This window comes from Nomascus leucogenys, chromosome 11 (genome assembly GCF_006542625.1).
Source record: "Nomascus leucogenys isolate Asia chromosome 11, Asia_NLE_v1, whole genome shotgun sequence".
NCBI classification, from domain to species: domain Eukaryota; kingdom Metazoa; phylum Chordata; class Mammalia; order Primates; family Hylobatidae; genus Nomascus; species Nomascus leucogenys.
The window spans coordinates 96,914,219-96,928,833 of NC_044391.1; the positions used below are offsets into that span (position 1 = coordinate 96,914,219).

The 14,615-nt window shown below is 36.4% G+C and overlaps 1 protein-coding gene across 1 annotated transcript in view; it reads left to right on the plus strand.

Annotated features, from left to right (window-relative positions):
- NAALADL2 (N-acetylated alpha-linked acidic dipeptidase like 2) overlaps positions 1–14,615 on the plus strand; it is a 948,145-nt gene that overhangs the window by 877,054 nt on the left and 56,476 nt on the right. The window lies entirely within an intron of this gene.

The following is a 14,615-nucleotide window of genomic DNA, read 5'->3' on the forward strand; positions in this document are numbered from 1 at the left end:
AGGGCTAGGAAAATGAGGCTGGGACTTGCTAGGCCACATTCCCAGAAAGTTAGGCATTCCTAGTCTCTCGATGTTTATGGTTAAAGGAACAGATTGATAATGTTTATTCAACAGACCCAGACTTGGGAGTGTTCTAATATCACAATATCTTGAGAACAAAGGCATTCCTAATTTTGCTTTAAAGACAACAGTATTGGTTTTTGCAAAATATAGTAATTAAGAAAATCCTTTATCACAAACTCTTATAGCAGAGCACATCTCCCCATGATCTTTTTTATCCTGTATATAAACAAGCATTGTACCTAGGGCGGACATGTTCCTCCTCTTACTTTAGGAAATGTCCTGCTCTGTCTGTGGAGTAGCTGTTCTTTCACCACTTTACTTTCCTAATAAACTTGCTTTTGATTTGCACTGCGGAGTCGCCCTTAATTTTTTCTTGTATAAGATCCAAGAACCCTCTCTTGGGGGTCTGGATCGGGACCCCTTTCCTGTAACAGTGGTATAGGTGATAAAAAAGTATGGAGTCAAGGAAATGTAGCATATTTTTATTTTGATAACAATGATCTAGTGGAGAGGTAAAATTTGCTCACACAACAGAGTAAAGGGAGAATTGCTGGACTGATTTTCTTAAGTAGGGGAAGCACAAGGATTGAGGACTTCACATTAGTTAGGAACTATCATAGTCCATTCAGGCAGTTATAACAAAATACCATAGAAGTGATGGCTTATCAACAACAGTAATTTATTTCTTACAATTCTGGAGGCTGAGATATCCAAGATCAAGGCACCAACAGTTTCGCTGTTTGGTGAGGGTTCACTTCCCAGTTTAAAGATGGCCATCTTTTTGCTATTAACTTCACATGGTAGAAGGGTTGAGGGAGCTGTCTTGTGTTTCTTTTAAAAGGGCACTAATTTAATTTTTTAGGGCTCTGGCCTCACGAACTAATCAATTCTAAAAGATCCTACCTCCTAATACCATCACTTTAGGGGTTAGATTTAAACATACGAATTTTGGGGGGACATAGCATTCATACCAAAGCAGGAACACAGTAGTCCATCCATGAAAATGTGAAAGGAGGCAGAACACACAGTAGATGGGTAAATTTGGTGTTGAGATTCCTTGGCAAGTTTCTTTAGATTAGAAAAACATAAAATAACTGTTTTTTTTAAGAAGGGTAAGAAAGTGAAAAACCATGAAAATATAACTTTTTTGGGGCAGCATTAAGAGCCCAGAAGAGATACATATTATAAATGAGATAATTCAGCATAATTTTGGATTTTTTCCAGCCTTCAGAGGGGGTTGCAAATGTAGGGGAGAAAAAAGCTCTTTCCTCACTTATCACTAGGTTGATGGTTAAGATGCCTATAACAAAAGACACATTAACAAGTGTGAACTCAAAATAGATAGGTCTCAGTCAACTTAGAAAGTTTATTTTGCCAATGTTAATGACGCACCCATGACACAGACTCAGACATCAATTAATATATGTAATATATGTACGTTGGTTTGTTACAGAAAGGTGGGACCACTCAAAGGAGGGAGGGGACTTCCAGGTCATAGGTAGATAAGAGACAAAAAGTTGCAATCTTTTTAGTTTCTGATTAGCCTTTCACTCAATACACAATTTACAGGAATAGTCACTTATACCTTATCTGGTTTAGTGCAAAAGTATGGCAAGGGAAGCCATCAGATATGCATTTGTCTCATGTGAGCAGAGGGATGACTAAGTTCTGTCTGTCCTTGTCCACAAGGAATTTCCTCGTCAGGGAGGTATGTAGCTTTTTTTCAATCTTTGTAGCTATACTATATAGAAATAGAATGGGAGGCAGGTTTGCCTGACACAGTTCTCAGCTTGACTTTCCCCTTTGGCTTAGTGATTTGAAGGTCCCGAGATTTATTTTCCTCTCACACAAAAGAAAGGCATAAGAATTTATATAATGTAAGTTTTTTTGTTTGTTTTTTTGTTTGTTCGTTTTTTGAGACAGAGTCTTGCTCTGTTGCCCAGGCTGGAGTGCAGTGGCGCGATCTTGGCTCACTGCAGGCTCCACCTCCCGGGTTCACGCCATTCTCCTGCCTCAGCCTCCTGAGTAGCTGGGACTACAGGAACCCACCACCATGCCCGGCTAATTTTTTGTATTTTTAGTAGAGACGGGGTTTCACCGTGTTAGCCAGGATGGTCTCCATCTCCTGACCTCATGATCCGCCCGCTTTGGCCTCCCAAAGTGCTGGGATTACGGGCGTGAGCCACCGCGCCCAGTCCTATATAATGTAAGTTTTGCACGACACAGGAGCCTTCAGAAATGAAGACCCAAAGAAAGAGGGAAATGTGTGTACTTTTATGCTAATTTGATGAAGAGTTCAGAAGTATGATTAGAAGACAAAAAGATATGATCTAATTGTAATAAATTGGGGGGAATTCAGAAGATCTCTGTTCAGATTATTCTCAGTGTCTATCTCTTTGAGGACAAGGATGTTTCTTTTCTCCAGGTGTAGGGAGGGTATCTCTGGAATAAAAGTTTTATGTCTTACTTCAGAGGAAGGTCAGACAATTCCAATTCTTTTCTTTTTTTTCTTTTTTCTTTTTTTTTAGACTGAGTTTCGTTCTTGTTGCCCAGGCTGGAGTGCAGTGGTGCTGCGTGACCTCAGCTCACTGCAACCTCCGCCTCTCGGGTTCAAGTGATTCTCCTGCCTCAGCCTCCCAAGTAGATGGGATTACAGGTATGCACCATCATGCCCGGCTAATTTTTGTATTTTTAGTAGAGATGGGGTTTCACCATGTTGGCCAGGCCCTTCTTGAACTCCTGACCTTAGGTGATCTGCCCGCCTTGGCCTCTCAAACTGCTGGGATTACAGGCATGAGCCACCATGCCCTGCCCAGACAATTCTTTTATGGCCGGCTTCAGGTGAGAAGGCCAGGAGAAGGTCAGAGACAAGGTCTTGCTTCTGTTGCTTCCTCAAATGCCAAGGTGCCATATTTTGGGATAGGGTGTCCTGAACCCCATCACAGGCATAGAACAGGCAGAGTCGAGTTTAACCAGGGTTAGACCTTTCCTGAGAGAAGGACAATGAACTGCATAGGATAAAGAAAAGTGGATGTACACAAAGGATGTATGCAATGAATGCATTATGATGGACCAGATGTATATAAAGTATGTATGTAATGAATGCATTATGATGGACCAAAGTATCTTAACTGGGGTTGGAATAAAGTGAGGATACGAAGGGAGTGAAGGCTAGTGAAAAGGAGGTAGGACCAATAGACTTTATGTCATAGTGAGATCGAAGAATTGACAACACATGAGCTGACAAGGCAGGAGGTGGTAGTCAGCAAGTTGGATTCGTGAAAATGAGATCACAGAAAGAGTGCAGACATTGGTAAGGACAGTGTCCAGGCCAGTGTGTGACCATGAGAGTGGTAGGTGGTTGCTAGAAGAAAAGAGGCTAAGGAAAAGAGAGTATCTCTATGTGGATATTGAAATTGTAAAGAATTAAGCTTTATGTAAGAGTGAGTAATGATGAGTCAGGAGATAAAAATCTTCAAAGAATGAGTGGTGATCTAGAAACACCTCATATTATTCTTCTAGGGTTGGTGGTACAAAAGCACAGGGTGAAAAAGCACTGCTGCCTACGAGAGCTAAAATGCAAGTGATATCATTAGGACAGAACCAGGTTTCAATTAAAGCAAGAAGGGAAAGAAAATATTCTCAGACTAGGCCGGGGAAATTAATAACCCTTTCTTTAATAGTTATACCTAAGCGTGTGTCATCACAGGAGGAACAAAACAAAACAGAACTGCAATGATTCAATGGAGATTTTCACTCCAAGCCAGACACCACTATATCTAGATGAATCTGCCCCTAAAATCCAAGATTCTCAAATGGATGAGCCAGGAGTACTTTGGCTTCTTACAGTTATATCAGACTTCTGCTCAAGATGAAGAACTTTTTCTTTGGTTATTGGTTGTTGTATGTGCTTAGTTTTCTTTGGATGTGAAATTCCTTGGGTCTCCCTGTCACTTTCACTCAGAAAGATGAGGCCAGACTTGAGATATACCCATATTAGAAAAAACAAGCAAAGCAAAACAAAATGTAACCAAACAACATAAGCAAAAATATTATTTTACCATGTCCTGTGTGTGACTGTTTGATAAAATTAACAAAACCTGACACCTTTAAACTATACATTTTTGTATTTTACTCTTTGTGACCTAAAATAATCATGGTCAAAGATTATTCGAATAGTTGCTAAACTGTAGGCATCAGTTCTATTTTAGTTATACCTTACTTCTAAAAATGGAACACAGTAAAGGGCTAATGTGTGAATAATGGAAACCACTTATCAATACCTAAATAAATATTGCAGTTTTAACTTTAGCTACAATGCTAGATAAGTTCATTAGCTAAACAGAATTCTTGTCCTGTGTTAAATGAAACATATAATTTTACTGCTTAATACAAGCTTAAATTGTTGATATTTTTCTTATTTTTAGGACAGTTCACAGTGATTACTCTTAAATTCTCAATTACAGTGAAAAAAAAAAAAGTGACCTTCAAGGCTGAACTATAAAATGCTGTTCCTCCTTATTGCAAACAGTATAAATATGAAGGTCTCTGAAACCCAATTGCATTTTCAATGGTGTAATTTTTACCACTTGACAACTGGCCATCTTGTTTATTTATTACACTAGTTTACAGTAGCAGCAGACCATTCTCAACCATTCTCACAACCACCAGAAAGAAGGATAATTTACCAGTGAATAATTTGTTTGGGTTGATTTATTGGATGGTTCTTGAAAGCTCAGTTTGACTGAGTGACCTTGGCTCTTAATATTTGGTCAATGCCAAGCACGTAATGGAGAATGAATATTTATTTGTGGTATATGGAGATATAATGTAAATAGTGATGGATAAGATAGCCGATATACTTCAGATGTATTAATACTTGTGACAAAAAATGAATACAGTTGTCCCTTGGTATCCACGGAGAATTGGTTCCAGGAACTCTCTCAAATACCAAAATCCATGAATGTTCAAGTTCTTCATATAAAATTATATAGTATTTGCATGTAACTTGTGCACATCCTCTAACACACTTTAGATCATCTCTAGATTACTTATAATACCTAATGCAATGTAAATGCGATGGAAATAGTTGTTATACTGAATTGCTTAGGGAATAATGACAAGAAAAAACAGTCTGCATGTGATAGTACAGAAACAATTGTTTTCACAAATATTTTCAGTCTACAGTTGCTAACTGTATGTCCGAAAAATGCATTTAGAATGCGATGGTACTAGTTTGCAGGAGCAGAGGAAGGTATCAAAAACAAATAAAATACAACCCTACCCTTGAACCTTAGAGCAGATTAAAGAGTAAGCGCATAATAATCGTACTAAATTTGATGTTTCTCACCTTATCCACTTCTTAATGTCTAAAACAGCACTTTAAAACAATTAATGTCTGTGTAATTCTGATGTTTCTTGCCTCATATATGCTATTTTTCTGCATCAGTTTTCTTAAATAGCATTATCGTAAAGACTCCATATGACCAAATAAAGTAAAAGTAATTTTCATTTGATCTAGCTATGTACGCATTTATTTAGTGCAAGCCAGACTCAGCAGGAAACATAATTTTGAACTGTGTGTCTTATTGCCACCTCCTGATTGTCTCACTAAATGTAAAATACTTGCTGGCACCATTTCCTCCTGTTCTTTGAATAACTGACAATGAGAATTTGGTCTGACTTTTTTTTTTTTATTAGCTCTGATAATTCATTAGCGTCAATCACTTCATTTTGGAAGAAAGGATAGTATTTCAAGGTGATGATCACACTAAGGCAAGCATTCTGTGTCCTGTTAGATTTGTAGTTTCAATTTTTAGGTGTCACTTGGTTTTTTTGGGTTTTTTTTTTTTTTTTTTTTACAATTGCAAGTGATTGAGATCTATCTAATATGTTTTTTCTTTCTAAAAAATAAAAGGTGAGTTTCCCAACTAGCAAAATTAAGTTAAGCACCGTATAGCTTGCATGAGTCTATTTCTCAGCCCATCTGTCTTCAATTTTGGTTTAATTACCACCAATTCCAGCTCTGGCCTGGCCAGCAGATAGTGAAGTACGCCGGGTCCTCAATCCTGGGCCCTCCCTCAGAAGTCTGAGGCAGCCTGACTAAAATCCAGACGGTTCCAATAAAAGATTTTGTTCCTATGGGAATTCTGTATCATGTTAGATTTCTAGCAGTTTGATCTGAGCTGGCATTTCTAAAACTTACCTTTTTCATTGGACAAGGACTTAAACTCCAAAGCATTCAATGAGAAGTATCTTACCTTGTTTGCTCAAATTAATAGAGAAGTTTAATAAGAGGTTGGCCATCCATTGGGGGCAAATTCCTAAAAATACATTTAGTCTGAATCCCCATTACCTTTTTATATAGACTCTGACTACATAACCATATTAAATTGGTTCCAGGAACTCTCTCAAATGCCAAAATCCATGAATGTTCAAGTTCCTCATATAAAATGGTGTAGTATTTGCATATAACCTGTGCACATCCTGTAACACACTTTAGATCATCTCTAGATTACTGTAATATCGAATGCAATGTAAATGCTATGTAAATAGTTGTTATACTGAATTGGTAATCCACACTTAGTTCAAAAACTATTTGAGGCAGCTGGCTCTTTAAGGCTGATTGTCTCCCCATTGTCAGAGTATGTCTTCAAAACTAGTTTTTCTTTCCCACCATTTCTCTTTGAACTCATATTTATTATCACCTAATGTCCCTTAATTATTTTCCTAAGCATATTATTCCTTTTTTCCTTTTGTTTATCTTCTGTCTCACAATTTGCTGCTATTCACACGGCTTCCCATTGTGATCATCATTTCCTTCTCCACTCTGAGTACTTCATCCAAATTCCTTTGAAGTTTTCATCTGAGTTACCTACATTTTGTATGTGACACTACATTGATTGAAATCTGTGATTTATTTTTCCTACTCTCCCATCATAGTAATGGCCTATTGTATTGTAACATTTTTTTTCCCTAAGGTGTATTTTTAGCATAAACCCCTGTGCCTATGACAGAATAGTACCATAATCCATTATTCTATGAGTGTTTCCTCACTGGCACACTTTTAAAAATGTTTGTTGGTTTCTTTGTTTGTGTAAAAATACTTTTAATCTTGGCTTGTAACAGAACATAAAGTACCCTTGCCTTCATGTTAATTAATTTCATTTAAGCCTTTCTTTTCTTTTTCAGTTTCCTGGTTTAGCCAATACCTAATTAGACTCACATGTGATATTAAATATACAAGTTTGACTTTCTGCCTCAGGAGAATGATAAGAATAAACTCCACCTGAGTTTAATTCATTCAGGAATGTTTTTGCTCATATTTCCCAAGCAGTCTCTAGCCAGATCATGTAGTCACAAATGTAACACAGTGACAACAGCTATAGGTCACAAAAGAGCCCATGGTTATATTTCTACAACAAATGGACAGACAATTTAGGGAACCCACTACATGCAGTGAGTTGGAAGTCTTACTAGATTTGCATCTGCATTGGCTACCTGGATTACTGGATAATCTTTAGAATGCAGAAATATGTTGCTTATTCTTTTTATTCTTTTTTTTTTAAAGTAACCAGTATAATCCTTCTAAACCTATCACTTTGGTATCTTTGCAATAAGATTTCTGTTTTATTCGGTTTAGCTATAATTATCCATTGTTTTCTGGCATATTTCACCATTAAATAATATCTTTTTATCTATGCATTATAAAATCAATGTTAGATTATTTGAGTATCAATAGTGCAATCGCTCTCACATTTTTTCATTACCTGAGTTGTTTGTTTAACATCTTTAAATCACTAGCTGAGATGATTCATTGTGATTCATACTAAAAAAAGCAGCATGAAGAATAGAAAATGTATGATAAAAAGGACTACTGTTGCCCCTGGCTGAAATCATATTGGTAATTTCTTTTCTTTTCTTTAGTGATACCACAAGGTATTTTTAAGATGATATTAGGTAACATACATTTTCCCCCAAAATAATCTTCTACTCTTCTAACCACTGTATTATGCAGAACATAAATCATACTTTTTCTTGTCACTATAAATCAGTGAAGTCTAAGCTATGATTGTGCAATTGTTAGCACCTTTAAAACTGTGGTAAGCTCATCCATAGGATAATAGGTCCTGGGAAATACTATTAAAGAAAAAGGTTACATTTGTTTGATATAAAAATGTTGTTTTAGAGGATGACCAGTACGTTTCACTTTTAACTTAAAATAAAATTGAGTACACCTTTAAAAATACAGCCACAAAAAACACAGAAAAATTGAAGTAAACTAAAATTTAAAACTTGTTGGAGTGTGAAAGTCCAAAGAGATCATAATGATAAGCAGTAAAATCACTCTTAAGAATAGGAAAATTATAGACTGGGCATGGTGGCTCATATCTGTAACCCCACCACTATAGGAGGCTGAGGCAGGAGGATCACTTGAGGCTAGGAGTTCAAGATGAACTTGGCCAAAAGAGCAAGACTCCATCTCTGAAAGAAAACTTTAAAAATTAGCTGGACATGGTTGTGCAAGTCTTTGGCTGTAGATACTTGGAAGGCTGAGGTAGAAGGATCTCTTGAGCTCAGGAGGTCATCCCTGCAGTGAGCTTTGATTGTACTACTGTACTCCAGACTGGGCAACAGAGCCAGACCCATCAAGAAAGAAAGGGGAAGGGAGGGGAGGGGAGGGGAGAGGAGGGAAGGGATGGGAGGGAGAGGGGAGGGGAGGGAGAGGGGAGGGGAGGGAGAGGGGGGAGGAGGAGGGGGAGGGAAGGGAAGGTTTTAAATTTTTCCAGGAGGTTGGGGAACAAAGTTAATATCCAGGAGTTTATGCTAAGTTGAAACTAATTGTCTTAGTTCATTTTGTGCTGCTATAACAGAATAGCCAAAACTGGGTAATTTATAAAGAACAGAAATTTATTTCTCACTGTTCTGGAGGTTTGGAAGTCTAAGATCAAGGAGCTGGCAGGTTTAGTGCCTGGTAAGGGCCCAGCGTCTGCTTGTAAGAAGGCTATATCCTTTGGAGGAGGAGAACACTGTTCCCAACATGGCAGAAGAGGGGAAAACAGAGAGAGAGAACCCACTCCTGAAAGCCACTTTCTAAAGGCATTAAACCCACCCATGAGAGCAGAACCTCCAAAGCCTAATTGCCTCTCAAAGGCTCAACCTTCCAATGCCATTACACTGACAATTAATTTTCAACATGAGTTTTGGAGAGGACAAACTTATCCATAGCATACATCAAGTTATTTAATACCTCAGGTAAAATGTAGTTGGTGCCGATCCCAGGTCCCGGCAGGTTACAGCATGTATAAATTCAGTGGATACAGTCATTACTGTAGTTAACGGCCTTACCCAGAAGTCTTAGAAGCTTTAAATGGATAAGCCATTATAAAATGACTTTGAGCTTGTAACCTGCTGTTGGAAGGTGTTTTAGGATCCTGTATCATGGGTGTTCAGAAGGAATAAGATTTCTGGGAACAAGTTTGTCACTTTAGAGTCTACTCCACAAAGCTCCATATATTGTGTTAAGTTCCTTACATTTGTTATAATATTTTAACTTACTCTAGCTCAATGAGCTGAGCTGTGGATTAAGTCCAATTTAGAGATTAAGACAGAGCCTCAGAGAAGTTTGTGTCTTAACCAGATGTATAATTAGTGGGAGAATTGGGGCTTGAATCTAGGTCTATCAGATTCCAAATCCCCTCAACCTCTCTGCCACACCACACTACCTCATGAACTGTCTTGAGGGTAGGGATGCTGCAGGATGATGGTTGGCTAGAAGGCAGAAGATTCCCTGAGCAAAAGGCATTTGTTTTCCCCAAAACATCTTAGAGTCTTTCCTGAATTGGCTTGCCTAGATCTCAATATCTATTTTGATATCTATTGACTAACATTTTTCTCTCTCTTCTTCTCTCCCTGCCTCCACCCCTCCCTCCTTCCTTCTTTCTTCTTCTTTAATTAATATTAATACTTCTTACAATATCCAGCTCCATTCTTCCCATAACAAGCCAGAAAAATGGGAGGATTTGGATTGGAGGTAGATTTATCTTCTACAATAGTGAGGACTAAGGGATGAGGATGGAAAGACATTAATATTGTTTAAAAATGGAACACCCTCCCTCAATTGCTTTAATGTAGATAACATCCCAGAACTTTCAAGAGCTCATTTAAGATGTCCTGGATTTTTAGGCAGTTTCATGATCTATCTCTCAAGGTTTACTTCTTCCCTGGACACTTGTCAGATCATTCTTATACACAATGAACTCTTCAGTAATCCTCATGAGCATTTATTTCATGTGACAATTATTGTATGTTTAGATGTATATGTACATTTCTAACTAGATCAGGAATTTATTAGGATTAAAAATTTAATCTTACATGTCTTTGCTTCTTTCTCAATACTTTTAGAATAACATATAAAATAGGACTCAATAAATACCTACTGAACACATGTATTTTACTTTGAGATGAAGGGAAAAAGAACAAATGCAAGCAGTTTTTGTTTGAAATTTGTAAGTTCATTTCAGTTGTCTCAAATAATATCAAGATAGTTTCAGTAGACAGTCAACTATATTGTATTATATTAAGTTTGATTTTTAATATTTATAATAAATCAGCATGTTCTACCATACTATAAAAATTTATTAATGGTTAGCTTTTCACCAGGAGCAATGATCTAAAAGAATCCTTTTTAAAGTTCACTGTTTAATTCCTTTATCCTTTATATTATTTCTTTCCTTGTTCTTCAGAAGTTTGAGATGGCAGCCCATGGGGAAAAACGGCACCCAATTTGCAAGCACAGCAAAATAAAATTAGAAAACCTTATTAAAGTATATATGAGGAGGGATATGGAATATGATACATTGGGTTGGGGGGCACAGGTTGAAGAAGTGATAAAGAGTAACATCTCTGAGGAAAAAAAATCAGTAAAGCTGTTACAGTATTTTTTCCATGCCTTTAAAAAATGGGTTTATAGTAACTTGTGTTTAGTTTGTGTGCTCTAATAATACAAACTTGCGTAAATAGTGATTTATGCACTTAGAAACTTGCATGATTATTTTCTCCAAGGAACCTGAAGGACGGTAGTATTAAGTAATTTATTCATGACCACACTGATAGTAATTAAACCATACTGTAATCTATCTTTTGATATCAAGTCTTTGGTCTGTAAACTCCATGTATATAATTTAAAAAATAGTTGTATTAACCCTCTCTGAGAGAAATATCTAATTTCCAGTTAATTTTCTTTGTTCAAACGTACTTATTATTTTTTAAACCCGAACTGTGAACAGCCTCAGTTTGTCCTCTTTTCTCTGAAATTCACCGTGCCTTAAGTAAAGTTTTATATAATCTTAAGTTTTTATGGGGTTTTTGCAGGGCATATTTTATTTCAATTTCATTTAATTTAACTTATTATTACCCTACAATAGCCTCTTTTCTTTTAAATATTTTTCTTTTATTTTGCAACTATAATGGATTTTTAGTAAGAAAGTGAAGGAAATAGCATTTTTTGAAGCTCATTATGCACCAAACATCTCCCTGAACGATTTTGTAGACATTGTTTAATATAATAATACATTTCAAAAAAGACACCTCATAATTCAACATTCACTCAACAAATTTATTAATAAATGACTACCATAAAACAGATATTGTGCTATGATCTGGGAATACAAAGAGAAATAAAATGTATTTTCTGATTACGTAGGGTTCTTTCCAGTCAGAAAGAGTAGAGAGACAGGGCAGATAAGGATCAAAATATTGCAGCTGCTACGATAAAAGTATATAAGTTAATTATTCATTGATTAAATGGTACAACTGGCACTTTTAGGTGCTAGGGAAATGGCAGCGAATAAAAGACACAAACCTCTTCCTTCACAGAACTGATATTCTAGTAGGGACCCTAAGGAGCATAAAAGATCCATCATTTGGGGTCACAAAAGCTTAAGTAGGAAAGGTAACAGTTCTTTCTGGTCTTATTTGAAAGAACAAGCAAGCCCTAACTGGCAGAGAAATGGCTACTAGAAATCTTTGGAACATCATTTATATATCAAAATGATTGAGTAAACATTGAAAATAGAGCTACTTTGCAATTTGTAACCTCATACACTTGAAGTAATGCATACGGTGTGTTATGAGTGGCTAGTTTCCACTATCAGGGTCCTTTCTGCAGCTAGCCAGTTCCTAAAGCTGTCAGTTCTCTACATCTGTACTACCATGAAAGATAAATTCATTTAAAGCTAAATCAGGTAGAATGGTACAATTTGTCTCACTTGATTCGGTAGTAATGTGTTCAATTCTGTAATGTACTTTAGATCAGAACAGATTTTTCTTTCTTAAATGGAAGACTCTCAAGGATGTCGAACTTGTTTTTTCTGTTGTTCGGTCTTTCCAGCATAATCTAAATGTGCTGCATCCATCTTATTCTTTCCTTGTGCAGAGATACTCCCTTGAAGTTATCTGTACATTAACTTTGCTGAACCATCAAAATTTAGGACAAACTATTTTCATAAAATGGCATTGAGTAAATTATTCAGGAGCTAGATTTTCTAAATGACTTAAAATACCCATTCTTGCAACCTCATTTTGTTGTGAAATCAAACAAGATAATTAATGAATGTGAAATGCACTTTGGAAACATCAAATGCCAAAACCCTGTGAACTCTTACAATTGATTGTATTCTTATTGTTAATTTCAGTGAGCAGGGAGCTACATATTAGCCTCAAGCATTATTTCTCCTTCTACCACAATTTTTAACTAGATTGTGGGATATTGAAAATTAGCAAAAATGACTATGTTCTCTAAGAACATTTCATGTAATCCTACCTGTGAATCTCTTTGTAGCCCTTATAAAACTACTTATCTCTTCACATACCTTTATTTGTTATCAGATTTTTTTTCTAAACATACTTTATTGAACCTACTTTGCTTATTTAGTAAACAATTATTGAATTTCAACACCGTGCTGGGCACTAAAGACATCGACATGTAAAGCAGTCTCCATCAAATGAAGGTGAGAATAAAAAATTATCGTTATTTTAGAGGTTGGCAATTCTATGACAAACATATTTAATGTATCAGCTATACATCTAACTTAGGTTTCCTTTTCTTAGCATATCACCTCTCTGTAATTTTTCTTAAATATGTATAGCATAATCTGAGTAGCATATTGAAATGAAGATTCTTGGCTCTGCCTCTAGAAAGAATCAATAGTTCTGGGAATCTGCATTTTCATAAGGACCAAGTATTACGGGAACTGGTGACCCTTGGACTTTACTTAGACAGAGTCCTTTTGTGATGTTTCCCTTTGGCCCAGGACTTCTCATAGTGAAGGCCTCAGGAGGCCTCCATTCTTCACACCATCTGTCTGTCTCAGTATCATCCTCTCAAAACTGCCAATTTTAGTTATCCAGCTCTACTTTCCTTCATTACCTTGACTTGAAGTGATCCTCTGTAGTGATGTGCCAGCCTTCTTGAAGCCAGTTGTACCTAGTCTCCTGAGAATGATACCAGTAATTGTTGTCTCACTTAAAGGCTGATTCTAATGGTGAGATAACTAGAAGAAGATGCGAGGGAATGCCCCTCTCATGACATGATAAGAGAATGATTTTTAAAGAAGGTCTTGAATCACATCAGCTGAGAACTGCTTACCTGTGGGGAAATACTGAACAAGTATTAATCATTTAATCCTCATAATAAATCTATGAAGCAGGTACTATTATTACATTCATTTGATAGATGAGGGCACGGCACGGAGGCTCATTAACTTTACCAGTATCACATAGATACTAAGTGGTAGTGCAGGGATTTAAACTCAAGTGGACTGGCTCTAGAGTTCAGTGGACAACTATACTAGTGTTGCCTTTCTCTTAGTCAAAGGTATGTCCTGTGGAGCCTTTGCTACCACCATTCCTTTCAGAATGACTTTTAGTAAGTTACACTAACAATTGGAAAAGAAATAAAAACAAACAGAAACCTCCAAAGTAAAACAAAGCAATGCAAACACTACAAAAAATAGTTTTTAGTGTATTCTTAGGTCAAAGATATATTTCAACTTCACATTACAGGACATTTGTCGTAAAGAAAAAAAGAACCCAGTAGACACAGGACAGCATATAGTAACATATTTTAGGTTCTCAAGAGAAAAGATCACAACTCAATTTTTATTTTCTTCCCTGAAATACAGTTTACTGTCTGGTGAACATAAATTTTTTAGTCAGAAAGATCAAACTTCTAATTCTGTCCTATTATTTACTTGCTTGATAACCTATGAAAATTTTCTGACCTTACTTAGTTCTCAGCTTCTATGAAATGTATGTGACAAGCAAGTTTTGGTCAATATTAAAGACACAGTGCCTGGAATATAGCAGTCCTTCAGCAATCGGTACTGTACCTATTTACTGTTGTTATTATTATGAGCAGTGAGAAACTTAATTTAGTAGAATATAAAAACAAGTTTAGACAGAATGCTTTGGGCAAAATAAATATATTCTCGAAGTTCAAAGTTGACTTGATACTGAATCTTTTTCCTTGGACAGGTAAGATTCAAATACAT